Genomic DNA, 14,093 nt, shown 5'->3' on the forward strand with positions numbered 1-14,093 from the left:
TGAGCTGGCGGTGTATTTCATGTAATTCTGCTTTAGCCCTGGTTATTGGGCGGTAATTTACTGAATATACCTTGCCTTTGCCTTCAATCCTCGAGTTGAACCGAACCATTGCTTCGGTCACTCGTCTGGTCTGCGCTAATTCTATATTAGCTACCAGTTTGTTGTGCACTCTTGGCTTCCTTAAGAGGTTTTCCATCTCCAGCTCAGTCACTTTCCTATGCCGGGCTGATGAGTGCTAATAAGCACGAAACTGCAGTCCTCGGCTGGAAATGACTGAGCTGGCGGTGTATTTCATGTAATTCTGCTTTAGCCCTGGTTATTGGGCGGTAATTTACTGAATATACCTTGCCTTTGCCTTCAATCCTCGAGTTGAACCGAACCATTGCTTCGGTCACTCGTCTGGTCTGCGCTAATTCTATATTAGCTACCAGTTTGTTGTGCACTCTTGGCTTCCTTAAGAGGTTTTCCATCTCCAGCTCAGTCACTTTCCTATGCCGGGCTGATGAGTGCTAATAAGCACGAAACTGCAGTCCTCGGCTGGAAATGACTGAGCTGGCGGTGTATTTCATGTAATTCTGCTTTAGCCCTGGTTATTGGGCGGTAATTTACTGAATAAATCTAAAGAAGTTCTTCTGAACTTATATAAAAGTTTGGTAAAGCCTTATTTGGAGTATGCTGTTTAGTTTTAGTCCCCTTATCTTAAGAAAGATATTAATGTATTGGAAAGGCTTCAAAGGAGGGCTACAAGGCTAATAAATGGACTTTCTCATTTAGACTATGATTCCAGGCTTAGAAGGCTAAAAATGTACAGTCTTGAGCAAAGAAGAGACCGAGGGGACATGATTCAGTTAATGTATTAAAATGAAAGATGTTACTGGGCTGAAGTTTAGCACTGAAAACAGGACAAGGGGTCATTGTTCTTAGCTACATCTCAGGCTCGCATGGATATTAGAAAAAAATATTATTATAGCAGGGTAGTGGAACCTTGGAACAACTTAGAGGTGGAAATGAGTACGGGAGTAGATAGTTTTAAGAGGGCCATTGATCTTCAATGGGGATTGTAAATTGACTGGGACCAGTCTAGCTGGGCCCAGAGCCTGTTGCTGGTCTTCACTTTTGTATTTGTATTTGTTTCTTATTGTGAATTAGCTGAATTAATAATCATAACACAGATCGGAGTGTTACTAAATATGTGATTGAAATTGAAGGTGTATTCGGGTGGTTCAAAAAAGCTTTTTTTTCAGCTAGAGTCCAGGACACCCCATATTTTTTTTTAGACTTACTAATAGCATTATGCTGTAAACGTTTTAGCTTCTTACTCAAATTTTAAGACGGTGCTCAATGATCCCTCAATTTAACATTAGCCGTTCCATAGGAAATGTCACAAATTTAGAAACATTTCATTTCCCCAACTGTTTTTTGTAAATAGTTATTTTATTGATGTGTATATGCATATTATTAGTGTATATTATAACATTCAGCATTGTTTTGTCAATGTATTTTTCAACCTTCCTCCCCATACTGATGAAGTTTGGGGGAGGGGGTTGAGCACCCTCTTTCAGTTGAAATAGGAAGCTAAAATTGTTCCAACATATTGCTATCCACAAGTCTAAAAGTATTGAGGGGTGTCCTAGCACCTAGGAGAAACTTTTTTTTTGAGCAATCACGATTTCTTATTGTTCTCACTTGACTGTTTTGATGTCCTATCATTTTATTTTCCCACCGCCACCCTCAGCAGCATCACCGTCGACCGGGTCCTCACGATGCTGCTCCTATACTAAAAGCCGTCTAAAGGTTGTATCCATGTCCTACACACACGCGCATACATACACAACTACACACACACACGCATACACACACACAAATACATACATACACCTACACGCACATATACATACACACACGCATACATACATACACCTACACACACATACACATACACACACGCATACATACATACACCTACACATACGCACACACCACAACATACACACATACATACACACAACTACTCACACATTCATGCATACATACAGACACATACACACGCACACACACAAACATACACACACATACACACAAACATACACACACATACACACAACTAACCACACATTAATGCCTGCACACAGACACAAACACATATGCCTGCACACAGACACAAACACATATGCCTACACACATATATACATACCCCCCTCTCACAAACACTCATAAACACTACTACCGACACACTCATACCTGCACGCAGACACAAACACACATGCCTACCCACACATACACATACCCCGTACACACAAACACACATACCCCCACGCGCGAACACACACGCGTACATACACCCTCGTGATTGCGAAAAACATAATTTGAATTCAAGATGTCAAAATTCAAATTAATTTTTTTTACGTGTATTTTTGAACCACCCTAAAATACATGCTGCTCATGAGGAGACCACTAGGGAAGAAGATCACATTCTAATTATTTATAAGTTAGTAATTCACTTTTTTTTTGTTCAACACTTTTAAATAATACAAATTTAAATACATGCGTGGATTTAGCAATAAAAAGAGTTGTAGTTATTGTTGAAAACCGTTAACTATATGCAGCGCCTCCTAAATACTAAATGCCTATCACATTTGCTTCTAAAAGTGATCCGCCGCCGTTACACAAACAACGCTACCTGGCGGCAATACATGGATGGCGTTGCTATGACGATGGATCCAAACAATTCAAATCAAATTATTAATTGGTTAATTTTAAAATTTAAATTTAGAAGTTAGGAAGTTGAATTGTTTTAAATTTCATATTCGGAATTGTTTGATTGAATTGCTCGATTCAGTACGATGCAAGCCTACTACAGCAAAAATTATGGCAAAAATTAAACCGGTGTTTAAAAAGAGAGTAATAAATTCCGGTTTCTTCTGCAAAATTCTTTCCTGAAATTCCATGAGACTTTTTTGCTTTGAAAAAACATATGAGGCATTTATAGCTAAATTGGATTCCGATTTAATCCATTGCAGCTCTGAGCGTCTCATTTAAGAGCGTAATATATGTTTGCCAAAATCTGCTACGTTCCGAAAAAAATAAAAATTAAATTGAAAGAGAAAAATATGCCTAATCTTAATAAAATATACATTTATTAGTAAATCACCTCTTTCCAAAGAATTTAATCTTTTTATAAATTTCCATAAGTAACTATTCAAATGACTAAACATAACTCACTGAATAAGAACCTGGGAATGAAAATGGTAAAGCTTCAAAAATGTACAGCTATTCCGAAAATTTCAGATATCTTTTATAAGAAAGAACCTTTACAGAGTTATTTTTTAAACAGCTCTTTTCAGTTGATAATTTTAAAGCTAGTCTGAAACCGTTATATACTAATCAAACTAACGACTTTGGGCGAAATTCAACTAAACTTTTTACTAAAAAGTCATGCAGCGATTGTAGAGAAAACAAAAGGGGGGGGGGGAGGGCGGAGGAACCCTGAAACCTAATTGTATGGATAATTTTCTCCAAATAGCGAAATTCTTGTAACTAATTCAAAAACAAAAAAGTACCTTATATAAAGATGAAACTAACGTTATTGTTCCTTTAACGCATGTAATAAGTTTAAACCTACGTCTAAAATTACTTAATAGTAGTACTCGTACGGCTTTGCCCGTAGTCGAAAATTAAAATGTCATTTGGTTCACCTGTATATTTACAAAGAATGGATGATGAATTTCTCGCCAATTAGCAACGGCTATTTGCTCGCACATGTAACGGTTCCACGTTACGATAATTTACTTGGGAAAATGTTCTCAAAATTAGAATTGAAAAAGAAGAAAATCGAATTTTCAAAAAATTACTTCGAGGTGCACAGCCCCAATGCTACAAACTAATTTTGAGTCAAATTTCATGAAAATCGACCGAACGGTTTAGGCTCTGTGCGCGTCACAGAGATACAGACAGAGAGATATCCAGACAGTGAGACTTTGAGCTTTATTATTAGAAAAGATCAAGATTTAAATAATTTTGTTATTCTATATTTGCTTCATTTTTTAAATTGAGGTTTGTATATATATATATATATATATATATGTATATATATATATCAGGTATAAATACAGTGCTATCCTATTCCTCCCGACTCTCCCCTTCTTATGCCTTGCGCATTGCAATGTTGATACCAGTGTTTCCCCCTTTTTGGCTCCGGGGGGGAGGGGAATGTTTCAGGTCATCCTTCATACGTTTTTGCATTTAACATACTAGGAATGGTAAAAAAAAATCCGATTTGTAAATGTTCTCGTAAACGAAATAGATTACTCTATAAAATAGATTTTTTCAGATTACACGTAATAAGCTGTATTTTGGCTAGGGTCACAGGAGACATTTTATGCGATTGGTTTAAGAGCTCCTTCCACAAGTACTGATACATAAAACAACACTCAATGAAACTCTTTTGTAACCAACCCTGACTTAACGAGATATCAGATTTAGGAAAGCAAGGAGTCGGACTCAAACAATGTACAACCAAGAGGGACACAGGCGGATCCAGAAGTTTTTGAAAGGGGGGTCAAGTTTCAGTGTTCAGTATATGAAGCCTCTTCTGTAGAAAGGCATCTGTAAGGCATGAGTGCCCCTCCCCCCGAGAGCAATGGTACATTCCTCATATGCACGACCCCCCCCCCACCAATGGGATCAAAACCTCCCTTCCCCTCCCTCCTTATTCTTTCAGAGGCGCAAGCTGTGTCATGGATCATATTCCCTCAAATTTTCCTAAAAAGTCATATTTCCTTAGACAGACAGGCTGGTGACGTTACCTTAAGCTCTTTATACAAGAGATTAAAATTTAAAGCTATAAAATACTTGGTTCCATTTACATACACATTTTACAGCCCACACACGCAAGGTTTGAGGTGGAAGAGTGCTCTGAAAAAACGTTAATCTCATTAGAGATGATTGTTCTTATGAAAATTTACAAAAGACTCAAGTGGTAATTACTTAGTAAACAAACCCAGTAACTTCTTTTAATTATAAAAAGCGAAATTTACAGAAAGAAGCAAAAAACAGAATTTTTACATTGATTCCATGTACTATTTTTTTGGATCCAAACATTTGAAGTTTCATAAGAGTATTAAAAAATTTTTTGTCACAGGGGGGTCAGCTGACCCTTTGCCCCTCCCCTGAAGAGGGAGGTCCGTGAATTTAAATTCCTCTATTCTGCTAGGATCCCTTCAAGAAAAGGGCTCTTTCAAGAATGCAAAGTAGAAACAACGTAATTTACAATTAGCCAAACTGGGTTTTGATGCAAATATACAACAGGCAGTTTGTTTATTAAACTGGTAGTTATTAATGAGGGCAAACCGTATGGACTTTCAAATTCAATACTTCACGGTTTACTAAGACGTTGTACTAAGAGTCAGATTAGAATTTTACCTACAATGTATCACTAAGACCAAACATTATCAGGAGTCAAGATGATAATGCGACTCGCCAGCCAAACTATGTTTTATTGTATGAAATGTGGAAACAGTTTGAGAGTTCAAAAAACATTTAAAGGGGTGTTGTTCTGAGGGGTATTTTTTCTCAGTTTTTGGAGGGGGCTCTTGCTTTTTGGGAGGGGGGGGGGGGGCTCCGCAATATTGAGGGGTGCGCCCATGCCCTTAGTAGGTTGGGCACCTCTGGGTACGTGAACGATGCCACACGGACTAGAATAGCCAGATGTTATTCAAGGCCATGCGAGTAGAGGGGATTCTGTAAATGACTGGCTGTCTTTTGAGAGTACGCAATATCATGGAGAAAAAATCATAAGGACCATTTTTATACAGAATTTTGAGGTCTACAACTTTGGTCCGAGGAACTTTTCGATAAAACTTACCGTTTTTGAGAAAAATCCGGAAAACCTAAAATTTTGACCTTTGACCCCGAATAACTTTTTTAGCTCACATGGGATCGACGGGGACATTTGACACTTTATTTGTAATGCTAAACCCAAGGTCTCTACAAAAATTTAGCTTCGCCGGAAGCGAATTTAGAAACACGACTGCGTACGCAGGTCGTACAGATGGCGCTACGATCGCATTTCAATTTTGCGCGATCGACTAATCGCGCAAATGCGCCAAGGAAGCGATTTCGCTATTGAGGTACAGTCATAGAAAAAAAAAACGAAACACTTTTAATTATTCAGCCATTATACATGCTAGAAAGAAAAGAAAGGTGTCATCCAACTTGTTTACAAGTCTTCTTCAAAACTACGTAGATTAAATTTTGATAAGGGACCATATACAAAGCAAAATGAACACCAACTCTTGATTTTCAAATGGGAACCCCCATTTTTTGCTACATAATTATGTTTAGACAGCAAAATTCAGCCAGGGTACGAAATTTCACTGCATTCCGTGCAGTAGAACAGGAGTTATTAACAAAAAACGTTTTAGGGACCGTCACCACATTGAAAACGCTTCTTTCAAGGTCATGGCTTATCAAGTAACGGAATGTAAACAAACAAACAAAAAAAGAATACTTTCATTTAATTTGAATTTTGACATCTTGAATTCAAATTATGTTTTTCGCAATCACGAGTGTGTGTATGTAGGCGTGTGTGTGTGTGTGTAAGGGGTATGTGTGTTTGTGTGTAGGGGGATGTGTATGTGTGTGTAGGCATATGTGTTTGTGTATGTGTGCAGGCATGAATGTGTGGGTAGTTGTGTGTATGTGAGTGTGTATGTGTGTGTATGTGTTTGTGTGTGTATGTGCTTGTGTGTGTGTATGTGTGTGTAGTTGTGTATGCATGCGCGTGTGTGTAGGAAAGGGATGCAACCTGGAGACGGCTTTCGCTATAGGAACAGCATCGTGAGGAGTCGGTCGACGGTGATGGTACGGAGGGCGGCGGTGGGAAAATAAAATGATAGGACGCAAAAACAGTCAAATGAAAGCAATAAGCAATCGTGATTGCTCAAAAAAAAAAAAAAAGATCGAGATTATCCAGCTCAATTCATGATTTTTTTATGTTCTCTTTTTTCCGTAATTCGATACTTTTTGGCCGATAATATTGCGCCACAAAGCGATTTACGGTCGCTTTTTTTTTTTTTGAAAAAAGGTTAAAATATTTACTGATTTTTGGCTGTATGGATTAACCTAAGAAAGACGGATGGGGTATGGCTGGTCCATCGTATATACCGTTGTTTAATAAATCGAGTAATGACAAATTGAAAGCAATTGAAATTTTTGCTTTTTGTAATATGAACCTATTGAATTGCTTATATAATCATTCAGCAAATAAGCCTCATAGAAATGAAAATATCCAACCCATTCCTAGAATCATGATGTGAATATGTTTAATAAATGTATTGCACCTATGTTACAGGTTTATTTTCGAATGAATAGAAAGTCTTTGATGTAAAATGGAATTGCGCGTTTTTAATTTCGCAAAACATTGAAAGAAGTTTGAGTCATCGCATACAAAAATATAAAAAATATACCGCACAACGGGGGAAAACGCAGCATTAAATGATTGGAGACTCTAGCGAAGCAAGGATCATTTATTCCGTGAAAATTTGCTCTAAATACATAAAATGAACCGAAGTAATAATCCAAAAAATAAAACAGAAACAGGAGAATATAAATACCCGTTAGTAAGCAAATCGTTCATACTTGAACTTCATTTGGGAAAAATTTGGTTATTTGAATTTACACAGTGGACAAACACAGTCATTGTTCTAGCCCCTTCTTTGTAATCAAAAAACAAGAATTTTTTTCAAATTAAAATTTGGGGCGGAAAATCATAATGCGTGGTATTATTAAAAAATCATAACACAATTGGCGATTTTAGTTAAACATGTAAGGGCTCTTAAAAGCAATTAAGGAAAAGAATTTCCCAGTGCTGTTTCTAGCAACGAGATTCGAGATGGTCCAACCTGTAATTTAAAGAGACAAAGTTATTTTAGCTTAAACCAAGGTGAACCAAAATCAGACGTCTTGTAATTTCTCTTATTTGGAAATTTTCACTAGCAAACAAAGCTCAGCATTATTTAATGTTGTATTGCGAACCACATACTTGCAAACGAACAGTTTCTATAGTACAGCGTACCCGTCAGGCAATTTATCGAGCCTTAAGTTACAATTCCGTCTTTGCTGTGGATTTGGCAGACTGGAATCGGAACCAACTCGTGTTAGATGCAGAATTCAGGTCATTGAAGCTGAGAGCGCGAACAAACTGGTAGGTAATTTAAATTTATCTGCTGTATATTTACGGCGTCTTACTGGTGAGATAATTTTCTTCAACCACCAGTTTGTAGGCACTCTCAGCTTCAATGACATGACATCTGCTTCATTGCTCGGTTAAACCTAGCTCAGGGCTGCTATGCTCATTATTTGGGCCAAAAGAACCGCCTTCGAATGGGATAACCAAACTGTAATTTTATCGCAGGGACGACGCGGGCCACATTCGAAGCTGCTCTTAATGGCACGTTGCTTGAAGTATAAGATTAGAAAGCAGAATTAGAATTCCAGTGTCATAAAGTTGGAGCAAATATTCAGATATTGGGTTCTAAAAAACATGCATTTCGTAAGATAGGCATTCAGTAGTTGATAACAATAATTTATTATAATTCTCTTTTTCGATATTTTTCCATGTTAATCGAAAAAGAAGAAAATTATTTGAAATTTTATCTTTGTCTTGCGAGATTTATTTTAATGTCAAATCACGGACAATGACACAGAAAGTAAGTAGAAAAATAGTATTTAAATTATAATTAAGAATAGACAAAAACTCAACTTAATCTAACACCCAAATTAATGTTTTGTTAAATCTTTGACGAAGTAAAAAAAAAAAAAAAGTTCACAATTATCCACAACTATTACTTTTGTGCAGAATACGGGCTCAAAGCACGCGGCTGACTACTGCGACTGACATTTCCTCTCCTAGATCTTAACACATTGAAAATTATTCAAACACTTTAAATAATAATAATAATAATAATAATAATAATAATAATTCCTAAAAACCAGCAAACTTATCTAAGAGCAAATATTATATATTGACCCATCTGGATACTGTTAAAGAGGAAATTTCACGTTATCAGCTATTTTTCGAGTGCTTTTTCCCGATTTGGACAAGGCAATAGTTTTACCTTTTAGCAAATTATCACCGGGAAGAGCCATTAATTCTACACTGCCTACTGCAACATGACTAGCAAGACAATGAGATTTTATTGTATGTTTCTATGAAAAAGTTGTGCATGTTAATTTTATTTTCTTAGTTATTGTTTTACAAAAAGCAATGGCTAAACGCAGAAAAAAAAAAAAAAAAAAAAAAAAAAAAACATAAGTATTTTTAGTGTAGATTTTAATTTTAAAAGTTCTATAAAATATTATTTTATTAGACAATTAAATAGTGTTTCGCATTGTGTACACATTGACGTTTGAACGATATCCACAAAAAACTGACGGTCGCAATATTGTGTTGTTCTTCTGCAGAGACAGCGAATACATTTATGCATTTAAAAATTCATAGACGTAGTTCTAATGTAAAAAAAACACGTTATAATTGGTTTGCTTATTTTGTTGAACATTTATTTTTCTTTTTTTACGAAGAAACTAACTTTCAAAATTTCTGTTTTAAAAAAGTATACGGTCCCCTAAAAAGGGAAAAAATGAATTTTTAAGCATAGCGCAAAAACTACTGAATATTTTTATCTCAAATTTTGGATTCCTTCATAAGAGCTCTTCTAGATTGTTTCTCTGTTAAAATTTAATATGGTTTCAGATCATATTTTTTTCAAAAAATATTGCAATAATTCATAAAAAAATTAAATTTACATTTTTGGTGTTGTAAATGATGTTTTTATAATTGGGTCAATTCATATTTTGATATAAAAAAGCAATCTTTGCTGTGCCTAATCTAGTTTTTTTGTTATGAGCAAAAATATCAAAATACGTTTTGACATTACGAGAGGAATTTTTCAAAACTCGATTCTGAAGTAACGGCTGGATCGAATTCAATAAAATTTTGTATACAAAGTTAAAAAAGGATGCTGATCACAAATATGTGATAAAAAAGTGGGGTTTTCATTGAAAAATTTGAAGTTGATGCTCATTTTAATATGAAGACGACCCCTTAACAACAATTTTTTGACATAATTATGTAGAACTTTTTATTCCTGAAACAATAACACCTTACACGTGTCTCTAGTGTCAATAGCCTTTGAATACGATCGAGTGTTTCGTTTTTTTTTCTATGACTGTACTTGCGCGTGCGCAAAGATGTGATGGCTGTTTATTTACCTTTGTTGTTGGTATTTCGTTGATTATCCACTATAATATTAAAATCTGTTCGCATCCGTCTGTCTGTCTGTCTGTCTGAAGATCGATCTTCTCGAGAACCGCTGCGAATCGGGAGTCAAACGAGATACCGATCAATTCGAAATTTTCCAAAGAAAACAATAGGACCAATCTCATAATTGTACGACTTTATTTAGCGGAGATATTAATTAAAACGTTAATTAACATAACGTTATTCAGGAATTTTTATTTCTTTCCTGTTGCCATTTTGCATATGGGTGAGCAAATAAAATTCTAAAAATTGTTTTAAAAAAGATTTTTTTGGCTGCTGTCCAATTCTTAAAACAACGTTTCCGTCTAGAATTTCATTTTAAATTAGTTTAAAATTGGTTGCTCTATTCGGACATTTATCTCGTCTGTCCTTTCTTATTTTTTCACATTCAACGTTCTTAACTCTTTTCAGCAAATGAAAAATGTTTCTTTAGTAATGTTTATTGATTGGAGTGTAAGTTTATCATTCACCGGCCTCATATTTTGGCACATTTAGGATGTGCGACTAATTATGTTTACTTTGTTGGACTTTTTACCGTCACATGGGTGAGTTTTCGAATTGTAATAAATCTCTTTTTCCTTCCTGTTTCGATTTTTGCAATATAGTTTGTATCGTTAAGCGAACACGTTAAATTAAGATTGTTTGGATTTCTTTAAGTGAAACAGAGTTGAACAAAAAAGATTGTTTTTAAGGATTTTAACTAAAGCTTAATTGGAATCTGATGACTTGATATTAAAATAATGCTTATTGGTATTTAATAAGTCTCGGTGCTTTAGTTTCACGTAATTAACAAAAAAGTGTGTGTCATTTTATGTAAAAAGCTGATTGTAATTGTATATAAATATTTCAGATATATTCTATCAGATTTAATTCAGTTTAAAGTGAGCAAATATTATAGTTGAGAATGCATATATTTTCATCTTTGTGCTAATTGAAAATACTCATAACTTGTATTATTAATAAATATGATTAACGTTAAAGAGGTTTTTGCCAAAAATATGCTCTACTGGTGTTTTGAAAACCTTGCATTACGCGTAATTATTTACTCCTTAGCGCTTTAGAAACTGATGTCAGAATAATACAAAAACATCAATTGAACAGCTCTTTCATTTTTTAAGTAGCCCGTGCAACGCCGGGCACGCAACTAGTGTGATATGAATGGGTGTGTGGTCAAAATCGGTTGTTTTGCTACAAACTTTGATGTTTTTTAACCTACGAACAAAACTTTATTGACATTGTATTTCTGAAATATTCTTTTGTGAATTTATTCTTTGCATGTTAAAGTTCTGTGTTGGACTGTCGTTGAGTTGAAACTTAAGAATGTTTCAATTTGTTCGACTGAAAATTACAAAACATAGAAATTAAAATTCTTTAAAACCACGTTTGAATGGATGTGGTGTCAAAATGAGTTATTTTGGTACAAACATTTGCTTTTTTTTTTTAACCTGCGGACATATATTTATTGACAATGTAATATTCTTTCGGGAATTTCTTCTTTGCATCTGTAAGTTCTGGGTTGGATTGCCGTTGCAATGAAAATCAAGAATGTTTCAGTTTTTAAACTGGAAATTGCTTAACATTAGAAATTAGTTCTCAAAACCACGTTTTAAACTGCATGTATGCAATAAATAATTATTTACAGATATTTCATTAATTTAATTACTAACTCTTGATTATCAAATGTAGTGATTTTAAACGTTTAAAGTGTCAACTGAAAGTAGAATTTTCAGCAATTGAAGTATAATTCTCTCTCTCTCTCAAAAAAAAAAAAAAAGATATCTTAATCTAGTTTGTAGACATACTTCATTAGTATTTAAAGGTACTCAACTGGTTATGTATATCGTATACATTTCAGCAACAGCCTCAAATGATTGAATTAAAACCCTCAGTTGTATTTTTAACTGCTTTCTTTTTTTTACTGCTTTTTTTAAGTAAAGTCAAATCTCGATAATTCGAAGTCTCAAGGGACCGGTAGAAAGCTTCGAGTTATTGGTAGCTCAAGTTATAAGAGGTTCCTACAGTATCCTCAAGAGTTTGGGGCATAGTGAAAAGTTTGAGATGAAGGTGATATTCAGGGGTGCCCATCCCCTGAGAGCAAGGGCGCACTCCCCCTAAATATCGGGAAGATCCCCCCCCCCAAAAAAAGTGAAAACTACCCCTCAAAACAGCCCTACCCTCTAAAAATTTTAATGCCACACTCTGCGCCATGACAACCTCCACCCCCCGCCCAGGTAGGCACCCCTGGTGTATAACTCTGCGAATTATCGAGACTCGACTGAGAGTAACTTCGATAGGACAATGACCAAACACAGTGACAGTAAATAAAATGAAAATCGTCACCAAGGTTAGAAATGGGCTGTAAGAATATCATATAGTCTTGAAACTTATTACTCGAATATTTTTTTATCTCGAAGTTTTGAATGAAGTGTGAAGTAAAAAAAAGGGGGCGCTTGAAACGAGCACGAGCACTGAGAACACTGCACAATAAAAAGCATGTTGCAAGGACAAATGTTTCAAGGGAATGATTTCATTACGTATTCTTTACTACACATCTTGGTAATCTCCCTTCTGTAAGCATCAAAGATAACCTAAAAAGAGATCTTTCTTGAACTTTTTTGAACATTAAAAATTTACCAGTGGGGATGTACCTCTCCCTTGTATTTTTCTGTGGTGTGCTGAGACAGGATGAAAGTTGTAGAGGGAGAAGCTGTCTGCATCGAGATTTTACAAAGCACCTAGTGCTATAATACTGCTAAAGAACTGCAGAACATGTTGTTTATGCTGATGCGGATTGCATTCTATTGAACAGTAATGAGATGTTTATACTATAGTACAGCATGTTCTATGAATCCACAGCAACAAAAAGCCTTCGTGTTTTAGCTGTCCTACACAATGTCGCCCGCTACCTCTTGCATATGGCATGTCTGGACTGTGATGCTGTTATATATGCCACTCTGACCCTTTTCAAAGCTTTTCCTTATTCTTTGGTCACCTTGTATGTCGTATATCTTGTATCGTAACTTTACACCTCAGAGCCAGACTAACATGAGTCCAAAAATTTGGAATCTTCACTTTATTACTGCAAATTCCTTCACAAATATTTAGATGCATTTAAAGAGCGCAAGTCTCATCCTTTCTATACCTCATACCAGTGGTTGGAAAAACTACATTTTTTTTGTAGCGAACTACAACTACAACTACTTTGTTACAAATGTAGTTAACTACAACTACTTTTTTCAAAATGTAGCAACTACAAACTACTTTTGAAATGTAGTCGCTACTTCGCTACTTTCTAAAAAAAATAAGTAAATAAAAAGCATACACAATAGGTTGTCCCTCAAAAAATGAAAGTCAATATTTCAAGTCGTATACCCTCTTGTATTTTTCCTCTTGTGTCAAAACAATCGTGAGAAAAAGTTTCATATAATTTGCACAACGGCAATCCGTGCCGACTTGCACCTGAAAGTGTAAAACAGTACTTGTATGTTAGGCCAAATCGAAAAAAAGAAAAAAAAATTTTTTTTAGAAACTCGAAATTTCTGTTAATAAAACGTTTCCCCTGTACCCAACACCCCACATGTACCAAAAGAACATTTATTCAAATTAAAAAACATTTAGATATGTCACACTTGACCTAAAATTTATAATTTTATTTAAAAAAATGATTTTTTTGTGAGTTATCTTTTAAAAAATTACATATAAATTTAAATAGAATATCAAGTTCAAAAAATACTGGCGAACACATTTACAAATCAACAATTACAAACGAATAATA

This window comes from Uloborus diversus, chromosome 9 (assembly GCF_026930045.1).
Source record: "Uloborus diversus isolate 005 chromosome 9, Udiv.v.3.1, whole genome shotgun sequence".
In the NCBI taxonomy this organism is placed as follows: Eukaryota; Metazoa; Arthropoda; class Arachnida; order Araneae; family Uloboridae; genus Uloborus; species Uloborus diversus.